The sequence below is a fragment of the Papio anubis genome, chromosome 7 (assembly GCF_008728515.1).
Source record: "Papio anubis isolate 15944 chromosome 7, Panubis1.0, whole genome shotgun sequence".
In the NCBI taxonomy this organism is placed as follows: domain Eukaryota; kingdom Metazoa; phylum Chordata; class Mammalia; order Primates; family Cercopithecidae; genus Papio; species Papio anubis.
The window spans coordinates 82,635,807-82,658,249 of record NC_044982.1 but is presented as its reverse complement, the minus strand read 5'-3'; the positions used below and the strand labels follow the sequence as shown (position 1 = coordinate 82,658,249).

General features: G+C 42.0%; 1 pseudogene; it reads left to right on the top strand.

The window, feature by feature from the left end:
- Window positions 1-17,954: 17,954 nt before the first annotated feature.
- LOC101011308 lies at window positions 17,955-22,230 on the top strand (annotated as a pseudogene).
- Window positions 22,231-22,443: the final 213 nt, after the last annotated feature.

Below are 22,443 nucleotides of genomic sequence, written 5' to 3'. Positions count from 1 at the left end.
CACTATAGGCTCTCAGTGTTCCTTCATGACATTCCTGTGACTATCATAGAGCAGGACTGATAAACTCCATGTGGCAGAGGAGGAGACTGAGACATGGAGATCTTAAGTGACTTGCCCAAGGGCGACTAGTCATGGTAGAGCAGGAATCTGGTCATAGGTCTCTTTAGTGCATATCCCTGGCTTTGCACCCTAAGCAGTTCTCTCAGAGCCAAGCACGGGTGAACACAGCCTCTGCCTTCCTGACTTTTCTTTAAGCCCAGGTTTCATTCCGTTCCTGCTCAGATTTTGTCCACTGGTAATTTCCTGGAGTGGAGTGGGAGAAACATGTGAGCACAGGTGTAAGAGCAGGCACAGTCATCCTCCATAGCGCTGGGCCTAGGAAGAGCCCCCTCTCCTCCAGCGCAGTGCCCCTCATCCATTTCATTGCCTTCGTAGATGCTGGAGGTCTACACCACCATCAAACTCACCAAGCCCTTGGCTATAGAGCTGGCACCAAAGGGCATCCAAGTGCCCTGCCTGTTGCCAGGAATCATCAAGAACCGACTTCAGCCAAATGATGAGGGTTCAGCAGCTCCCAGCTGCCCCCTCACCAACTACTTTGTTGATTTCCCCAGCCTGGCCATGGCTCCGTGAGACCAGCAGCCTCTCACTTCCTGTATCCGCACCAGGGCTGTCCTCTGTGGGAGCAGTCGAGGGACTGGAGACCTAGCGCTGAGCAGGGCCATCTGCCCACAAGGGCACGAGTCTGCCATGGCGGCCTCTCTCTGACCCTTCACAGTTCTATCTAGCACTGAGTCTCTGAATTATTTCAGGTTGAAGATAACCTGGCTCTGCAAAGCTCCTTTAAAAACCCCTGTGGATAGCAGAAGTGGGTAATCTTCTCTAGGGGAGATATGGCTCTGAGACTGTATCCTCACCTGTCAACCTGTCTCTCACAGTCTGGGGATGCACAGCCCATGAGGCGGGATCTGGAGGGCACGAGGGGCCCCACCATGTCTCTCCATGGAGCCCAGGCTTCTGAGGGGCCTAGGAGGCGGGACCCAGGGCTAGAGGTGGTGCTGGACCCTATGTTCAGAGCAGCAAGGCCAGAGGTCAGGGTTCATTAAAGCATGGGCTGAGGCCTCAGTTCTGTTCTCTTTCCATGCAGGGGTTAAGAGGACTGTGCAGTAACCATGTCCTTCCTATGCTCTGCAGATGCCAGCTATGTCACCGGGGAGAGCATCCTCATGGCTGGCTTCTCCCAGAGGCTCTGAAGGCTGTGACTCTGGGTATAGATACTGTACTTTGCCCTGAGCACCAGATAGTGATTGGATAGGAAGATGAATGAAAGCCAGGCCTTTGGGGGTGTCATAGGTAGCAGGGCCAGTTTGCACATAGAATTCTAAGACAGATCCAGTATAGGGCATGACTGGGGTGGGACACAGTTGCTTCTGAGAGTTACAGAGCCTGAATCTATGGATTTTTGTGTATTTTTCTTGGCAGTAAACTTGTTTTGAAACTCCTAACCCGGCCTCCTGGTGTGGTTGGCAAATACAAGTAGCTTCTTTGCCTACAAACACCATCACTGTCTCAGTGGCCTGTTTCCTCACCACTGCCCTCATCCTCAGGAGCTCCTCCTCTGTGTTTGTCCCAGCATTCAAGCATCCTGAAATCCTAGAAAAGAGAAGCCTTTGCCTGAGGAGTTAAGGATGTAGATCATTAAAAGTTGTGCCAAAATGCCCAGGAGTGCAGCCAACAGCCCACCCCTAGGAGGCCAATGACTCTAAGAGGGGATTCACATATTCACATTTCTCCCTCCCCATTTTCTCACCTGGGAACCCTGGAAATGATCCTGGATGAGGAATGGAAGATCTGCTAAGAAAGAATTCCTCCTCTGCCACTGTCTTTATCTCCCTCGGCTTCTGTTTCTCTGGCTATTAACTAAGGAGTTGGACAGACAGCCCCACGTCCTCCCCTCTGGCTTTCTGTGAGATGCCACTCAGTGTTTCTCAACACTCTGGCCTCCAGGTCACAGTGGTCTCCATGGGTCCAGCTCTCTGCAGTGGCATGTGCCACTCTGAATGCCGTCACCAATGCAAGGTGATGCCCCCTCTCATGTGGCGGCAAACCTAACCTATCAGGGAGCAAAGAAGCTGAGGAAATCTGGGACCTTCAAAGGGCATTGCTCAGACCCCAAGCTTCACCATGCACAAAGTGTGCTGTGACACTTCAGTCCTTGTCTCCACCTTCTCCAAACTCACACCATTAGCTCTGCTGTCTTCTTGTCAATGCTGTGCCATGTCCCCTGTCCCCTTCCTGGCCCAGCCTCCCTGGACCCTCACCTGTCTTCCCCAATGGCTATTTAAACTGTCACTGCCATCTTCCCCTGCAGTTCCACTTCTGTTCACTCTAGGCGGTGGCCCGTCTGTGTACTCCCCAGAGAAAGCAATGGCGATGAGACGGCGCTCCTTTAATCTCCCCTATTCTGGTCCAAACTTACACTTCCTTTTGTTCTTACCTGAAAGTTCACATATCAGTGGAAGAGGTGCATCTTCCCTCTCCAAGGGAATCTTTCCATATTCATATTCACTCAGAATCTCATGTTCTCCCACCCCTCTGGGCACCTCGTTCCATGAGCCATCTTCTCTCTTATCTGCAGCTTCAACCTTTTAGAGCATTTTAATCTAAAAGCAGAACAAAACCAACAAACAAATAAAACTCAGACTCTCCAATCTCTAGTCATCCTCTAGCCATCATATTCCTTCACTCCTCCTCATAGTAGTTCCTCTCTCTCATGCCATCTGAAAGTTTTGTTGTTATTGTTTTTGTTTTGTTTTGAGATGGAATCTCACTCTTTCACCCAGGCTGGAGTGCAGTGGCGTGATCTTGGCTCACTGCAACCTCCACCTCCCAGTATAAGCAATTCTCCTGCCTCAGCCTCCTGAGTAGCTGGGATTACAGGCATGCCCCACCATGCCTGGCTAATTGCATGTTTTTTCATTATCAATGCACACGCTGAGGTTTTATTTTCCTACATTTTTGGGTATTTAGAGTTTAGACCTCTGTTACTCTCCACACACTCAAATACTCAGTAGGGTCTTTGAGGATTATTCCCCAGCCTCCCAGGAAAGCCTGTAAGCCTGTTATTACCTACAGTTTTATTTTATTTTCTGTCTTCTCAGAAATTTGCCATTTCTGGAGTATTTCTACAAGGGGATTGGGCTGCCTGGGCAATCACTTCTTCTTTCATTTCAGTCCTGCTCCAGGGAAAATTCTCCTGAAATCTCTGGGGAGAGGGGGAGCAGATATCTGCCATAGATTTTCTTTCCAGTTCTGGAAACAAGTTCCTGGCCATAAATGAAAGTCACTGATTTTCAGACGAGCTTCCAGGACACATTCCTGACCCTTCCCAAGGGAGTTTACAGTGTGTTACCCCCTGGACAGCTCGTAACAGAACTGGGCTGACCTCTTTCTGCTGGACATAGGGGGCCCCAGTGGTCCAGGCGGGAGTTCGAACCAGGCCAAAGCGTCTCCCCACTCTCCCCTGGTTGGCATCTGAAGGCTTACAAAGGGGCACTTTGTTTTCCATGGCCAGAGCCGTGAAGCATTTGGACACCATGGAAGGAGTCACACTGGATGTGAGAAGTGAAAAATTTCCTCGCCCCCATGGAAGCATGGAGATTTCCCGGGTGGGAATCCCTTCAGTAGGGCTTCCAAAGTATGTATTAAGATTCCCAAGCTATCCGTATGTCTACGTGTAGAAAAAAGGTAACTATATAAGTCACAAATCATTATTTCTTTGGCTCCAGCCCATCTGCTCCTAAGGAGCATGAGGGAGTGTGGTTTCCTCCCACTCCGGTCTTAAGTCACCAGCTACATCTGCACATCGGCTTCATAGACTTTTGCAGGGGGGATCTTTCTCATCCTCTCTCCACCTTCTTTCTTCTGCTCATAAAGGAAAGTACATCATACGGTAGCTCAGCCCTTTCAAAAGTGCTGGTGAGGAAATGTCTACCCTTCCCTTGGCTTTGTTACTTCCTTCTGTAGTCTGAGGAGGAGGTAAACTGAAAGGTCACATTACCGATGGTGTCTTACAGAAGCAAGGCAGTCTTCTCCGGCTCTATTCTTCTTGGACCACCTGGACTTAGGCAAGCAGGACTTATTTCTGCTAGAGCTAGTTGGATTTCTGCTCTGGGTTAAGGATGTTTTACCTGAACGCACCTGAGTACATCAGGTCAGTCCTACTCTGCCAGTTACTTTCAATTTGGAGAGTAGGGAGAGGAAAGCCTTGTTCTCTAGCTCAGCATTAACAGTATGAAGGTTACCCTGACTTTCATTCCCATCTGTCTTCTTCCATATAATTCTCAACTTCCTAGAACCCACTAGGGAAGGAGGTGTGATCAGCTCCATCCAATGACTATATCCCAGTCAGGAAATTGATAGAATACATTTCCTTCCTCTCTGTTCCAGCTGGGCCTAGTAAGAACTCTTGGCTCACTAAGGCTGTTCTAAGGATGAAACTCCTGCTAAGACACCACTGCCTGTGGCCATGAATGTTGGTGCAGATGTGGGTTCTGCATGCCAGTGCTAAGTGTGCTACATCTCATTTGCTGCCAAAGCCATTCATATCATCTTTTGTTTCTGCTAAAGTCAAAGGCCTTGACTGCTGTGGGAACAATAGTTACCAGTTCTCAGCAGGGCTTGTGTTCTCAAAGATGAAATCCTTCTTTTTAATCACACTTACTTAAAATCTTTTACAATTTCGTTTTTAAAATCTTGCCTTAAGTACTGGAATTGGACTCCAGGAAAGCTAACAACAGTGCCATGCAGAATCACTGGGAAGTTCAGATTCTTCCAAGAATACTTGTTCAATTGGGCATACTCATTGCTTTTCACACAATGATGGATAGATCTGCTCCATCAAACTAGCCTCATTGCTTTCCCAACATTATACAACAATTTCTGAATGTATCATTGCTTTAACAAGATGCCCCAGTTCCATGTTGCCATTTAAGGTAGCACTTAAAGAACCTCTGGTTGCTGTGCCAAGACACAGTGAAACTCAATGAGCCAGATCTACACTCAGCCTTCCTACCCCAGCCCTGCACACAATGCTGAATAAAGTAAAAAACAGAATGAAATTTACAACACAATACAACTTATGTAAGTTTAAAAGTATGCATACAAAATGCCAACATATATTTTAATAAGAATGCACACAAATAAAAAGATACAAATCAAGTGTATTGGAGTGGATGCCTTTGAGTTTGAGGGGAGGGAAATGGGGGTGAAGATTGAGAATAAAAAGGAGTAAGTAAATAAATAAATGAAATAAGAGTGGGGCCTTGGATACACAAGCTAGAGCAACGGAGCAATGGAACGAACCCTGGGTCCTGGGACTGGATGTCATAGCCAAGACAAGCCCTGCATGGTGGAACCACTGAGCTTATAACGCCCCGCTGCCCTCCTTCAATAAGGAAGGATCTTTATGCTTGGCTGGCGCCACTGCTGTACCATGAAGGTAAAGAACGAGAGGCAGAAGTGATGAAGCAAGAGAAGGAAATGGACTGTTCCACATGAGGAAGGGCAGGGGGCCACTGGAGGAAGCAAATAAAATATCTGGGAAAATACCTGGTGGAAAAGTTTGCAAGGATGAAAAGGAGGTGAGAGAGAGATAGAGAGGTCCCATAGGTTGTGTGTACGTGAGAAAGTACTGATATGTGGGACTTGAAGGTTGCTAAATCCTAGAGAATGAGCAAATTTGCATAAGAAGCCCAGGAACATTCGGGGAAGACAGAAGTGCATCCACATCCTCTCTCAATGGATTTAAAAATCAGGATTACCTGGGGCAACTTGACCAAGGGCCAATAAAGCTTCTAGCATATAAAATAACAGAATATGTTCATGATCTCCTTGTAGGAAAAGATTTCTTTAACAGGATGCAAGAATGCCAACCACACAGAACTGATTAATATATATGATAACATTACAATTAAGAACTTTCTTTTTAAAGATGGAAACTCACTCTGTCACCCAGGCTGGAGTGCAGTGGTGCGATCATAGCTCACTGCAGCCTCTAACTCCTGGGCTCAAGGGATCTTCCCGCCCCAGCCTCACGAGTAGTTGGGACCACAGGTGTGCACCACCACGCTTGGCAAGAACTTCTTTTTCTCAATAGATGCTATTCACAGTATTAGAAGGTAAGCCACAGAGTGGGAGAAAATGCAAGCAACAAACAACTCAAAAGCAAAGGGCAAGAGACTCAAGTAGACACTACAAAACGGGATTTCTAAATGACCCATGAATACATGAAAAGGTGCTCAGCCACATTAGTAATCAGGGAAATTCAAATGAAAAATGTAAGATGCACCAGAAAGTTATGAAATCCTGACAATACCAAGTGTTGGTGAAGATACGGAGCAATAGGGAGCACAAATATACTACTACTGGAAGTTTAAATGGATACCGACCACCACTGCGGAAAACAGTACGGCATTGTTTACCGAAGCTGAACATACCTTAGGGGATAGCAACTCCACTTCTAGGTACATAAACAACAGAAACATATGTACTGTGTAGCTTTAGTTGTAACAGACCTAAACTGAAACACCCAATATTCATCAATAGGAGAATACACAAATAAATTGTGGTCTAGTCATAGAATGGCATACTATACAGTTATGAAAATGAATAAACTGAAAATGTATACAATATCATAGACTGTATATATGTATATATACTCAAATGTAATATGGAGTTAAGTGAATCAGTCATAATAGAGAATATGTTGTATAATTTTATTTATGTGGAGTTAAAAAAACCCCACAAAACTAAACTATAGTGCACAGGGATACACTTAGTGCTTTGGCAGTGGGATCTAAAGAGAAGCAAGGTGGTGGTTGGCTGTGACAGTCAGAACACTGACGGAGGGGTAGTAGAGAGAGGGTGCTCACAGGGGAGGATGAAAGGACCTTTGGGGTGCTGGCAATGTCTGTTTATTGGCCTAGTGGTTATATTGATATTTACCTTGAGATAATTATTGTGCTTGTGGAACACTTTTGCTTTGCGAACGCCGTTGTAGGTGTGTTCTACTTCACAATCTAACTGGACTGCTACCTATCACCATATACAAAAATTATCTCAAGACAGATTAAAGTGTTAAATATACAAGGCTTCAGGCTATAAAAATCGTCGAAGAAAACCTAGCAAATACTCTTCTCGATATCTATCTTGGCAAATAATTTATGGTTAAGTCCTTACAAGCAATTGCAACAAAAACAAAAATTGCCAAGTGGGACCTAATTAAACTAAGGAGCTTCTGCACAGCAGCAGAAACTATCAAGGGAATAAACAGACAACCTACAAAATGGGAGAAAATATTTGCAAACTATGGGCTGACAAAGGGCTAATATCTAGAATCTATAAAGAATTTAAATCAATAAGCAAAACAAATAGCCAGTTAAAACGGGGGCAAAGGACGTGGACACTTCTCAAAAGAAGACACATAAGCAGCCAACGAACATAAAAAATGCTCATCACTAATCATCAGATATGTCCTTATGTACCCGATGTTTAGCTCCCACTTATAAATGAGAATATGCAGTATTTGGTTTTCTGTTCCTGTGTTAATTCGCTTAGGATAATGGCCTCCAGGTGCATCCATGTTACTTCAATGAACATGATTTTGTTCTTTTTTATGGCTGCAAGTTATTCCATGGTGTATATGTGCCACATTTTCTTTATTCAATCTACTGCTGATAAGCACTGGGTTGATTCCATGTCTTTGCTGTGGTGAATAGTGCTGCAATGCAAAGAATGCAGAGAAATGCAAATCAAAACCACAATGAAATACCATCTCACACCAGTCAGAATAGCTTTTGTTAAAAAGTCAAAAAAAATAACAGATGTTGGCAAGGCTGCAGAGAACACTTACACACCATTGGTGGGAATGAATGTAAGTCTAGTCACTGTGGAGAGCAGTTTGGAGATTTCTCAAAGAGCTAAGAGTTGAACTACCATTCAACCCAGCAATCCCATTACTAGGTATATACCCACAGGAAAATAAGTCATTCTACCAAAAAGACACATGTACTCATATGTTCACTGCAGTGCTATTCATCATAGCAAAGACATGGAATCAACCCAGGTGCACATCAGCAGTGGATTGAGTGAAGAAAATATGGCACATATACATCATGGAATAATGTGCAGCCATAAAAAAGAACAAAATCATGTCCTTTGCAGCAACATGGATGTACCTGGAGGGAATATCCTAAGCAAATTAATGCAGGAACAGAAAACCAAATACTGCATGTTCTCACTTATAAGTGGGAGTTAAATATTGGGTACACAAGGACATAGATATGGGAGCAATAGATACTGAGGACTATTAGAGGAAGGAGGGAGAGCAAGGTACAAGGGCTGAAAAATTACCTCTTAGGTACTATGCTCACTCCCTGGGTGATAGATTCATCTGTACTCCAAACCTCAGGATCATGCAGCATGCCTTTTAACAAACCTGCACATATACCCCAGATTCCAAAATAAAAGTTGAAAAAAAAGTTTAAAAAATTGCTTTACACACACACACACACACACACACACACATATATATATATCAAAGTGAATACAGATATTTGGAGTGTACTTGCTTGCAAAACTCTGGTAGCTGTGGGTTTGGGTTTTTTCCCTTGTGAATTGGTGGAAGAAAAGTAGTGGTATGTGATTATCTGGCATTTCATATGGAGCCTCTTTTCCCTCTTTCCTCCTCTGCTGGGGCTTTTTATACCCAATTGGCAGCTGATGTTGGCAAATATGGCCAACATCAAGAAAATTCAAGGACTAGGGCATCCAAGGAAAATCACCAAGTCTGATCAACTCCAGAGTACAGCATACATTAAGGAGTCACGTTTTCTAGATGTGACATTATAATCTACACATGCTGCTCCAAGGAGTCTGTAAAGAAACCAAAGGCTTGCTCCCAGAGCCCAAGAATAACAGTGTGTGAACTTGGAGGTTTGCTGTGATATAGCATGGCTGCAGATGTTGATGCAGTGGGTACACAGAGGATCTCAGGTCCAGTGCTCTGAGACAATGTGCTTTGCAATCAAAACTACTAAAGATGAAGATAGCAAACCATTTTTAAAGGTTGCATGGTCTAGGGCTTTTGGAAGCATATGCAGTCTTTGATGTTTGTCCTGCATGATGAATTACAGAAACTAGATACAGAAAGAGAGTGAATTGATTGGGTATAATGCTTACCATACATATTTAGTAGCCATTGATCACAAAGAAATCAGAAATCTCTTTGTGTTTTTGCTCCAGTCATATCATGTTTACACAGTGTTTAGAGGAAACTGTATAAAAGGGGAATGTGACTAACTATTTATACATTTTAACTAATGGCACAGAATACTTACCAAATTTGAGTTTAGGAGAAAGTGAGAAATAATAACTGTGAGTCTGTGGGGGCATATTAGTTCAAGCAAGTGTATAAACCATTGCATTTTTAAGATATTTTACAAAATCCTGAGATGTATTAAGAATATTTTATTTTATTTTATACTTTAAGTTCTAAGTACACAACGTGCAGGTTTGCTGCATAGGTATACATGTGCCATGGTGGTGTGCTGCACGCATTAACTCATCATTTACATTACGTATATCTCCTAATACTATCCCTCCCCTCTCCCTGGTGTGTGATGTTCCCCACCCTGTGTCCAAGTGTTCTCATTGTTCAATTCTCACCTATGAGTGAGAACATGCGGTGTTTGGTTTTCTGTCCTTGCGGTAGTTTCTCAGAATAATGGTTTCCAGCTACATCCATGTCCCTGCAAAGGACATGAACTTATCCTTTTTAATGGCTGCATGGTATTCCATGGTGTATATGTGCCACATTTTCTTAATCCAGTCTGTCATTGATGGACATTTGGGTTAGTTCCAAGTCTTTGCTATTGTGAATAGTGCCACAATAAACATCCATGTGCATGTGTCTTTATAGTAGCATGAGTTATAATCCTTTGGGTATATCCCCAGTAATGGGATGGCTGGGTCAAATGGTATTTCTAGTTCTAGATCCTTGAGGAAGCGCCACACTGTCTTCCACAATGGTGAACTAGTTTACGGTTCCACCAACAGTGTAAAAGCGTTCCTATTTCTCCACATCCTCTCCAGCACCTGTTGTTTCCTGATTTTTTTTTTTAATGATTGCCATTCTAACTGGTGTGAGATGGTATCTCATTGTGGTTTTGATTTGCATTTCTCTGATGGCCAGTGATGATGAGCAATTTTTTCATGTGTCTATTGGCTGCATAAATGTCTTCTTTTGAGAAGTGTCTGTTCATATCCTTCACCCACTTTTTGATGGGGTTGTTTGATTTTTTCTTGTAAATTTGTTTAAGTTCTTTGCAGATTCTGGATATTAGCCCTTTGTCAGGTGGGTAGAATGCAAAAATTTTCTCCCATTCTGTAGGTTGCCTGTTCACTCTGATGGTAGTTTCTTCTCCTGTGCAGAAGCTCTTTAGCTTAATTAGATCCTATTTGTCTATTTTGGCTTTTGTTGCCATTGCTTTTGGTGTTTTAGCCATGAAATCCTTGCTCATGTCTATGTCCTGAATGGTATTGCCTAGGTTTTCTACTAGGGTTTTTTATGGTTTTAGGTCTAACATTTAAGTCTTTAATCCATCTTGAATTAATTTTTGTATAAGGTGTAAGGAAGGGATCTAATTTCAGCTTTCCACATATGGCTAGCCAGTTTTCCCAGCACCATTTATTAAACAGGGAATCCTTTCCCCATTTCTTGTTTTTGTCAGGTTTGTCAAAGATCAGATGGTTGTAGATGTGTGGTATTATTTCTGAGGACTCTGTTCTGTTCCATTGGTCTATCTCTCGGTTTTGGTACCAGTACCATACTGTTTTGGTTACTGTAGCATTGTAATATAGTTTGATTCAGGTAGTGTGATGCCTCCAGCTTTGTTCTTTTGGTTTAGGATTGTCTTGGCAATGAGGGCTCTCTTTTGGTTCCATATGAACTTTAAAGTAGTTTTTTTCCAATTCTGTGAAGAAAGTCATTGGTAGCTTGATGGGGATGGCATTAAATCTATAAATTACCATGGGCAGTATGGCCATTTTCATGATATTGAGTCTTCCTATCCATGAGCATGGAATGTTCTTCCATTTGTTTGTGTCCTCTTTTATTTCGTTGAACAGTGGTTTGTTCTCCTTGAAGAGATCCTTCACATCCCTTGCAAGTTGAATTCCTAGGTATTTTATTCTCTTTGAAGCAATTGTGAATGGGACTTCACTCATGATTTGGCTCTCTGTTTGTCTGTTACTGGTGTATAAGAATGCTTGTGATTTTTGCACATTAATTTTGTATCCTGAGACTTTGCTGAAGTTGCTTATCAGCTTAAGGAGATTTTGGGCTGAGTTGATGTGGTTTTCTAAATATACAATCATGTCATCTGCAAACAGAGACAATTTGACTTCCTCTTTTCCTAATTGAATACCCTTTATTTCTTTCTCTTGTCTGATTGCCCTAGCCAGAACTTCCAACACTATGTTAAATAGGAGTGGTGAGAGAGGGCATCCCTGTCTTGTGCCAGTTTTCAAAGGGAATGCTTCCAGTTTTTGCCCATTAATATTGGCTGTGGGTTTGTCATAAATAGCTCTTATTATTTTGAGATACGTCCTATCAATACCGAATTTATTGAGAGTTTTAAGGCCTTTTCTGCATCTATTGAGATAATCATGCGGTTTTTGTCTTGTTCTGTTTATATGATGAATTACGTTTATTGATTTGCGTATGTTGAACCAGCCTTGCATCCCAGGGATGAAGCCAACTTGATCGTGGTGGATAAGCTTTTTGAATGTGCTGCTGGATTCAGTTTGTCAGTATTTTATTGAGGATTTTTGCATCGATGTTCATCAGAGATATTGGTCTAAAATTCTCTTTTTTTGTTGTGTCTCTGCCAGGCTTTGGTATCAGGATGTTGCTGGCCTCATAAAATGAATTAGGGAGGATTCCCTCTTTTTCTATTGATTGTAATAGTTTCAGAAGGAATGGTACCAGTTCCTCGTTGTACATCTGGTAGAATTCAGCTGTGAATCCCTCTGGTCCTGGACTTGTTTTGGTTGGCAGGCTATTAATTATTGCCTCAATTTCAGAGCCTATTATTTCTTCTAGATTTTCTAGTTTATTTGTGTAGAGGTGTTTATAGTATTTTCTGGTGGTAGTTTGTATTTCTGTGGGATGGGTGGTGATAGCCCCTTTATCATTTTTTATTGCATCTATTTGATTTTTCTCTCTTTTCTTCTTTATTAGTCTTGCTAGCAGTCTATCAATTTTGTTGATCTTTTTAAAAAACCAGTTCCTGCATTCATAGATTTTTTGAAGGGCTTTTGTGTCTCTATCTCCTTTAGTTCTACTCTGATCTTAGTTATTTCTTGCCTTCTGCTAGCTTTTGAATGTGTTTGCTCTTGCTTCTGTAGTTCTTTAAATGGTGATATTAGGGTGTCAATTTTAGATCTTTTCTGCTTTTTCTTGTGGGCATTTAGTGCTATAAATTTCCCTCTACACACTGCTTTAAATGTGTCCCAGAGACTCTGGTATGTTGTGTCTTTGTTCTGATTGTTTTCAAAGAGCATTTTTATTTCTGCCTTCATTTTCTTATGTACTCAGTAGTCATTCAGGAGCAGGTTGTTCAGTTTCCATGTAGTTGAATGGTTTTGATTGAGTTTCTTAATCCTGAGTTCTGGTTTGATTGCACTGTGGTCTGAGAGACAGTTTTTGAAATAATTTCTGTTCTTTTACATTTGCTGAGGAGTGCTTCACTTCCACCTATGTGGTCAATTTTGGAATAAGTGCGATGTGGTGCTGAGAAAAATGTATATTCTGTTGGTTTGGGGTGGAGAGTTCTGTAGGTGTCTATTAGGTCTCCTTGGTGCAGAGCTGAGTTCAATTCCTGAATATCCCTGTTAACTTTCTGTCTCATTGGTCTGTCTAATGTTGACAGTGGGGTGTTAAAGTCTCCCATTATTATTGTATGGGAGTCTAAGTCTCTTTGTAAGTCTCCAAGGACTTGTTTTATGAATCTGAGTGCTCCTGTATTGGGTGCATATGTATTTAGGATACTTAGTTCTTTTTGTTGAATTGATCCCTTTACCACTATGTAATGACCTTCTTTGTTTCTTTGGATCTTTGTTGGTTTAAAGTCTGTTTTATCAGAGACTAGAATCGCAACCCCTGCTTTTTTCATTCTCCATTTGCTTGGTAGATCTTCCTCCATCTCTTTGGTTTGAGCCTATGTGTGTCTCTGCATGTGAGATGGGTCTCCTGAATACAGCACACTGATGGGTCTTGACTCTTTATCCTATTTGCCAGTCTGTGTGTTTTAATTGGAGAATTTAGCCCATTTACATTTAAGGTTAATATTGTTATGTGTGAATTTGATCTTGTTATTATGATGTTAGTTGGTTATTTTGCCCATTAATTGATGCCATTTCTTCCTAGCATTGATGGTCTTTATTTTTGGCATGTTTTTGCAGTGGCTGGTACTGGTTGTTCCTTTCCATGTTTAGTGCTTCCTTCAGGAGCTCTTGTAGTGGAGGCCTAGTGTTGACAAAATCTTTCAGCATTTGCTTGTCTGTAAAGGATTTTATTTCTCCTTCACTTATGATGCTTAGTTTGGCTGTATATGAAATTCTAGGTTGAAAATTCTTTTCTTTAACAATGTCGAATATTGGCCCCCACTCTCTTCTGCTTGTAGAGTTTCTGCTGAGAGGTCCGCTGTTAACCCGACGTTACTCTCTGGCTGCCCTTAACATTTTTTTCCTTCATTTCAACCTTGGTGAATCTGACAATTATGTGTCTTGGAGTTGCTCTTCTTGAGGAATATCTTTGTGGCATTCTCTGTATTTCCTGAATTTGAATGTTGGCCTGCCTTGCTAGGTTGGGGAAGTTCTCCTGGATAATATCCTGCAGAGTGTTTTCCAACTTGGTTCCATCCTCCCTGTCACTTTCAGGTACATCAATCAGACGTAGATTTGGTCGTTTCACATAGTCTCATATTTCTTGGAGGGTTTGTTTGTTTCTTTTTACTCTTTTTTCTCTAAACTTCTCTTCTTGCTTCATTTCATTCATTTGATCTTCAATCACTGATACCCTTTCTTCCAGTTGATCAAATTGGTTACTGAAGCTTGTGCTTTTGTCATGTAGTTCTTATGCCATGGTTTTCAGCTCCATTGGGTCATTTAAGGACTTCTCTACACTGGTTATTCTAGTTAGCCATTCATTTAATCTTTTTTCAAGGTTTTTAGCTTCTTTGCAATGGGTTCAAACTTCCTCATTTAGCTTGGAGAAGTTTGATCATCTGAAGCCTTCTTCTCTCAACTCATCAGTCATTCTCCATCCAGTTTTGTTCCATTGCTGGTGAGGAGCTGCGTTCCTTTGGAGGGGGAGAAGCACTCTGATTTTTAGAATTTTCAGCTTTTCTCTTCTGTTTTTTCTCCCCATCTTTGTGGTTTTATCTACCTTTGGTCTTTGATGATGGTGACGTACAAATGGGGTTTTGGTGTGGATGTCCTTTCTGTTTGTTAGTTTTCCTTCTAACAGTCAGGACTCTCAGCTGCAGGTCTATTGGAGTTTGCTGGAGGTCCCCTCCAGACCCTGTTTGTCTGGGTATCAGCAGCAGAGGCTGCAGAACAGTGCATATTGCTGAACACCAAATGTTGCTGCCTGATTGTTTCTCTGGAAGTTTTGTCTCAGAGGGGTACCCGGTCTTATGAGGTGTCAGTCTGCCCCTACTGGGGATGCCTCCCAGTTAGGCTCTTTGGGGGTCAGGGACCCATGTGAGGAGGCAGTCTGTCTTTTCTCAGATCTCAAACTCTGTGCTGTTAGAACCACTACTCTCTTCAAAGCTGTCAGACAGGGAGATTTACATCTGCAGAGGTTTCTGCTGCCTTTTGTTTGGCTATGCCCTGCCCCCAGAGGTGGAGTCTACAGAGGCAGGTAGGCCTCCTTGAGCTGAGGTGGGCTCCACCCAGTTTGAGCTTCCTTGCTGCTTTGTTTACCTACTCAAACTTCAGCAATGTTGGGCAGCCCTCCCCCAGCCTCACTGCTGCCTTACAGTTACATGTCAGACTGCTGTGCTAGCAATGAGCGAGGCTCCGTGGGCGTGGAACCTTCCAAATCAGGTGCAGGATATAATCTCCTGGTGTGCTGTTTGCTAAGACCATTGGAAAAGTGCAGTATGAGGGTGGGAGTGTCCCAGTTTTCCAGGTACCATCTGTCATGGCTTCCCTTGGCTAGGAAAGGGAATTCCCTTACCCCTTGCACTTCCCGGGTGAGGTAATGCCCCGCCCTGCTTTGGCTCACACTCCGTGGGCTGCACCCACTGTACAACAAGCCCCAGTGAGATGAACCTGGTACCTCAGTTGGAAATGCAGAAATCACCCGTCTTCTGCATTGCTCATGCTGGGAGCTATAGACTGGAGCTGCTTGTATTTGGCCATCTTGGAACCCTCCTATGAGTATTTTAAAACAAAATATCCCACTTGTGCCTAAGCAGTATGCACAATTTTGCACAACTCAGTTTCTGACCTTTCTGTTCTGTTAGGAATTTTACAATAAATGCTCAAGTGAGTGCAGGTGTGGGTATGATTTGGAGGAATTGGCAGCCACCAGTGATGACTGCATCCATAGACTTTTCCTGACTAGTTCATTCCTTTCCCTTGAGCTCCCCCAGACCACCCTTTCCTGACTAGAAAGAGGCACACAGGTGCCTCAAATAATAATATATTTTAAAATATATATTGTAATTTATCTGTACAGTAGGACATTGTACTCATTAAATACTACCAAACCAATCAGAACTTGAGGAGTTGCTTGCGCCCTCTGTAGGATTTGAGCATGGAAAGAGGACTTGGGGGCAGATGTGGAAATGAAAACAACTTCAAGGATTATAAATCATGCTGCTATAGAGACACATACACACGTATGTTTATTGTGGCACTATTCACAATAGCAAAGACTTGGAACCAACCCAAATGCCCATCAATGATAGACTGATAAAGAAAATATGGCACCTATACACCATGGAATATTATGCAGCCATGAAAAGGATGAGTTCATGTCCTTTGCAGGGACATGGGTGATGCTGGAAACCACCATTCTCAGCAAACTAACAGAAGAATAGAAAACCAAACACTACATGTTCTCACTCATAAGTGGGAGTTGAACAATGAGATCACATGGACACAGGGAGGGGAGTATCACACACCGGGGCCTGTTGGGGGGTGGGGAGGCTAGGGGAGAGATAGAATTAGGAGAAATATGTAATGTAGATGACGGCTTGATGGATGCAGCAAACTACCATGGCACATGTATACCTATGTAACAAACCTGGAAGTTCTGCACATGTATACCAGAACTTAAAGTACAATAATAAAAAAAATGTAGGGAGGCAGCATTATGCTAAACTTGAAAAAATGAAGTCTAGTCTCTTCATTAGCAGTCTAATCTCAGACTACACTGTGGGACACTTAATTACAAGAAGTAATTGAATTTTGATTTGTACTTTGGGGTAGCATTTGGCTTGGATTTGGGCATATATTTGCTACACTGTCTCTTCCATTTACTGATGTTGAAGATGGTGGTGGCTGACACCTTGAAAACAGAAGCAAATTGAGGCTGGCTGAGCTTGGTCTCCTCCTGATTCACTCCTTCCCCCACCTCCCAGCTTCTCTCACTCTCTCCCACTCTACTGAATACCTGTGTTGCCTCAGGTAATATTAGCTGTAGATTGAGAGAAACTCAGACTTACATGACATAGCCATCTTAAAAGATTATCTTAAAGCACTACAGCAGAATTCCTGAGGGGTGGTGAGCAAGTGCCCCTACAAATGCCAGTGATATTCCCAAAAGGGTTAAAGTTTTGCTTTTGGTTTTGTTTTTAAAATGAAACCATCCTGAACTTTCCTGGTTCCGGAGCAGTTCACTTAGGTCAACACTGGTGACACTCGATGGTGTCTGAGTTCTCTGGACAGAGTGTAGCAAGCCCATGTTTCCTATATCGACATGATAAAAGGGTTTCTAATATGCAGTCTTCTTCTCTCATATACCTTCAATTTCAAACTTTAACCATGGCTCTAGAGAAGAAAGTGCAATGAGTGTACAGGGGAAGACACAAATGACAAAGACCCACTTTTTATGGCTAGAAGAAAATTTAATTGTTCTTATTAAGGATAAGATGTCAAAATAATTTTTCTCATCAAATCAGTTACATAGCAGGTGTGGGAAACACCAGAAAAGTAACGACGGAACATATAAACGCCTCTTGGGAAGGTGGAAGTCTATTTAAAAAGTGAGTAAATTTGAATAATTTAATAGCAAGTGAGGACCTTAGAATTATAAATACGTGGAGATGAACTTAGCAAACAGTTTTCCTTGATGAAAATAACTGTAGTTACTATATGTTTTTCAAAGTACTTTGAAGGAGTAGAAATGTAGCAACACCTTTAAAGACAATGCCCATAGGGAGCATGTGGTACTGACAATCCAAGGTTACACAATTAACTAGATTCAAAGTATGTCTGCTTTTTCTGTGCTTCAAATGAGAGGATCTCACATGAGAAAGAGGAACTAAGGCTGAGGGCAGTAGCTCACACCTGTAATCCCAGCACATTGGAAGGCCAAGGCAGGTGGATCACTTGAGGTTAGAGTTTGAGACCAGCCTGGCCAGCATGGTGAAACCCTGTCTCTACTAAAAATACAAAAATTAGCTGAGTGTGGCGATGCATGCCTGTAATCCCAGCTACTTGCGAGGCTGAGGTGGGAGGATCGCTTGAACCTAGGAGGGAGAGGTTGCAGTGAGCTGAGATCACGCCACTGCACACTAGCCTGGGTGACATAGTGAGACTCCATCTCAAAAAACAACAAACAAACAAACAAAAAACAAAACCTAAAACAAAGACAAACAAACAGAAAAGAGTAACTTAGTTGAATTTGAATTTGAAATTTGCAAAGAATGGGCAGATTTATGTTTTGGGAGTATCAGTCAATGCAAGGTAAATGAGGCCGTAAGAGGCTGGTAATTCCTCTGATGTCACACTTTCCTTTGAAAGAATTTATTATATGATTCTAACAAATGGAAAGATATATGTCATTGACAATGTCCTCAAGAGGATCCCTACAGTAAATATGGCATCTGGTTTCATAGTCGTCATCTGCTGGTGTGTCATGGAAGACAGGCCAGTTCTGAAGTCTGTAGAAAAGACATATAATTGCTCCAGGGATCTGTCAGACAACTCTGATAGAGAGATAAAATAGGGAAAAAGTAGGATAAGTCCTTCCACACTCAAACAATGGCTGTTATGTTATGGCTGTTATGTTAAGACTTCTATTACCCCATTCCACTGGCTGGGGCCACTAATATACCACTGAATCTTAGTCCTCCCTTGGTTTCTGTGTCAGTCCCCTCTAAGGCAAGGACTGAATCAACAGTCTCAGTCCTAATTCATCTTACCAGGCCCAGCCTCAACCATTCATATGTTACTTCTCACATTCCCACCGCTGCCAGTCCTGGGAGCATGTGGCCAGTCCTCCAGCCACCCTCCTTCCCCTCAGGTTGGCCTAGTCCATCAGCCTGAATCTCTGTGGGTTCCCAGCCTTAGGTTCAGCACAGATCACTGGTCCAGGATCCAAATCTAGGGCTTCCTCTGAACCCCAAGTAGGTAGATAATATCCTTCTTCCTGTCAGATATCCTAGGTCACAATCCCTTGCCCCAGGGAATCGCTGGTCCTGAAAATGACCAAGATAATCCTCAGTAATGAACTCCTCCCTCTTCCCGGAAAGGCCAGTTGTAAACCATGCCTGATGTACACCTGAGATGCACACCTGTGTGTGCCATGTTCTTTGCATAGTTGATCTCACACACAGAACCAAACTTCCACAGTCCTATTTGGGTGCTCTCGTCATGTCAAGAACTCACCAACTCTTGTCTTATTGCATCTGATCTATTCTGCAGGTTATATGAAGAATTTCTCAAAGACCGCAGAGAAGTGAGATCTGTTACATATTCCACCTACTTTACATTTAGTGATAGTCGCTCACCACCTTTACCAAAAGAATCTGTAAATTCTTTGCTCTGCTTGTAAAATGAATAAAATAGTCCAGCTGTCTTGTTATTTCAGATTCAGCCAGACAAATACCAGTTGATATTCATTAAAATAAGGCCTCCCTGTTAGATGATTGTTGTTCTGTGTGGATTCTTTATATTTAAAGCAATCTCCAGTGTGCCTCACTGCCTGATGGCTTGGGGTCTCTCTGTCCCTGCTGCAGCCATCTGCTCCCCTGGCCTGGAAAGCAGTGTTGCAGGGCCAGGACCTGGAGAGGGAGTCAGGTACCAGGACCTAGTGGAACATGGGCAAGAAGCCAGGGTCAGACAAGCACCTTTACGATGAGTATGCAGAGAAGCCCTTGAAGCTGGTCCTCAAAGCAGGAGGAAACCAAGTCACTTAGCTCTCCAGAGACTTAGGCTTTTTAAAAAATAAACTCGGGCTTATTTTAATGAATATCAATTGGCACTGAGGCAGGTTCTGTGGGAAGAAAAGGGGAGAAAACAGAGAGGAGTAAAGGAGGATAAAAGAAAGTGAGCTTGAGGCAGCATGGAGAAGAGGCAGAAGAAGAGCTCCAGTGTCACTTCCCTGTGAGATTAGACCTGCCTGCCAAGAAGCCTCTCACAAGCTCTTCCACCAAGCAAGAAGTAGAACAGACAGCCCTTCAAGAAGCTTCAAGTCAACTGATGAGACAATTGCAGAGAAAAGACCCAAGGGCTTTCTTTTCATTTCCTGTAACTGATTTTATTCCTCCTGGCTGCTTCATGATCATTAAACGCCCAGTGGATTTTAATACCACGAAAGAAGAGATCAACAACAATGACTACCAGTCCATAGAAGAACTAAAGGATAACTTCAAACTAATGTGTACTAATGCCATGCTTTACAACAAACCAGAGGCCATTTTTTATAAAACTGCCAAGAAGTTACTGCACTCAGGGATGAACATTCTTAGCCAGCAAAGAATTCAGAGCCTGAATTCTGAAGCAAAGCATGACTTTATGGCAGTCTTGCAAAAAAAACAAAACAAAACAAAACAAAAAAACTCGAAAGCAGAAAGAGAACAGACACTTCGCAGAGTGGGGTGGACAGAAGCTGCTGGCCAAGAAAGCTAGAGATACTGAAGCATAAGCCTTCAAAAGTACCAGCAAAGAAAATAAAAAGACAAAGTTATGCTTGAAAATGAGTTTAAGAGCAGTAATTCAGACAGAGAGAAGAACCAGGTTGACTGTATCGTTAAGGAATCTGAGGAAAGTTGACCAGGTGGCTTGTTAATAGTGCAAATTTGAAAGAAGAAAACCAGATGGAACAACCACCTTGGGACTTCCCTGTCCTGTGAATCCCATTGTAAGGGTCAGGCGACTGCCCTGTGAGACTGCAAATGACTAACAGAAGACTTCAGTCTGGAGTGAATACTTTGCAGGGGTTCAAAGGGGATAAATTAAACAAAGTAACTCTAGTGTTATATTTGAATTACAGACCCTACAGTTCTTATGCACCACATTCTGACTCCACATTTGCAAATGTCAGCAAGGATGATTCTGATTTAATCTATTTAAACTATGGGGAAGGCTGATCTTCCAGGTGCTTTCAGCATCCCTAAGATTTTGGCCACATGCCAAGATTATCCATATGTTATGGCATATAGTTTACTGAATGTTTTAACAAGAGGAGAACATTCCAGGACTCTACAAGAGCTGGAGATGTTATCACTTGAAGATGAAGGTCATACTAGGATACTTGTCACAGCAAATGAAATAGAGATTATAGAAATAGAGCCAGCAGTGTGTTTGGACTCCAATACTCAGGACAGGCTCATAGCACTGAAAGCACTAACAAACTTTGGCACTCCAGTTGAAGCTTTTAACTCTGAAAAAGCTGACGTGTTCAAAAGAAACTTGACAAGACCACCAAATTGTTCAAAGAGCTCCAGGGAGCCCAGAATGAGCTTTTGAGCATCAGACCCCTTCCCAATATGATCTGTCTCTTGGGTCCCTCATACAGAGAAATGCATCTCTCTGAACAAGTGACCAATAATCTTAAAAAAACTTACACAGCAGGTAACTTCAGGTGATACTGTAAGCGTGTATGGAGTTCAAAAAGCAATAAGGGTTTCCATTCCTTGCCTTATCCTAGAAAACAACTTTGTAGATTTAACAGAAGATTTTGAAGAACCTAAAAAGATTGATGTTGCTGAGTGTGGACTTGATGGGATTTGAAGCCAACTGGTATTTGATTTTGTATTGTGTACATATTTTTTCTTTATTCTTAACTTGGAAATGCTTTTCAGAAGATATTAAATATTTGTAAATTATGTTTTTAATTAAACTTTAGAATAATGATTTTTAATGTTCCAGAGTTTGAACTTGTATTGGGTAATAAAGCTGGACCTGGGACTCAAAAAAAGATGTGTTCACCCTCCCTCTCCTCTTTATCCATAATTACCATATTCACTATGGAAAAGAAATTTTAAAAATAAGAAAATAATTCAAGAGAAGTTGTTAAATTTGGAGATCCAATTTCCAAATAAGAGGAGTTTCTAAAAGTGAAAAAACAGACAAAAGGATCAAAAGCAATTCTCAGAGAAAACATCATTTTTTAAAAAAAGTTACAGAGAGTACTACCAAAGTCCCACACAAAAATCAAGAGCAAAAAGCAACACCATGACGTAGTTTCATAAAAATTTAAGCCGTAAGGGGAAAGACAATTCTGCAAGTTTCCAAGCAAAAAAAAGTAGGTCATTTTCATGGAGCAAAATTTTAAACTAGCTTTGACTTTTTCTACTGCAGTGAGCAATGCTGGATGACAATGTGATGACATCTTCTACAGAGGGTGTAAAGAGCAAATCAAGAATAATGGACCACACCATGCCATTTGTATGGGGAGGTAACAGACAGATACTTGCAGACATGAACAATCTTTAAAAAATGTGGCAGCACGGGCTTCTTTTGAAAAAAATTGCTCACAGCTACAACATATAGTATGCAAGGCTAACTTAGAGAAAGAAATTTGAATGGATAATGGCTAAAAAGTGAACCTATGAGAATTACTGATACCAACTATTGTTAAAGAAGTAAAAATTACTGGGTATATACCCAAAGGATTATAAATCATGCTGCTATAAAGACACATGCACACGTATGTTTATTGCGGCACTATTCACAATAGCAAAGACTTGGAATCAACCCAAATGTCCATCAGTGACAGACTGGATTAAGAAAATGTGTCACATATACACCATGGAATACTATGCAGCCATAAAAAAGGATGAATTTGTGTCCTTTGTAGGGACATGGATGCAGCTGGAAACCATCATTCTTAGCAAACTATCACAAGAACAGAAAACCAAA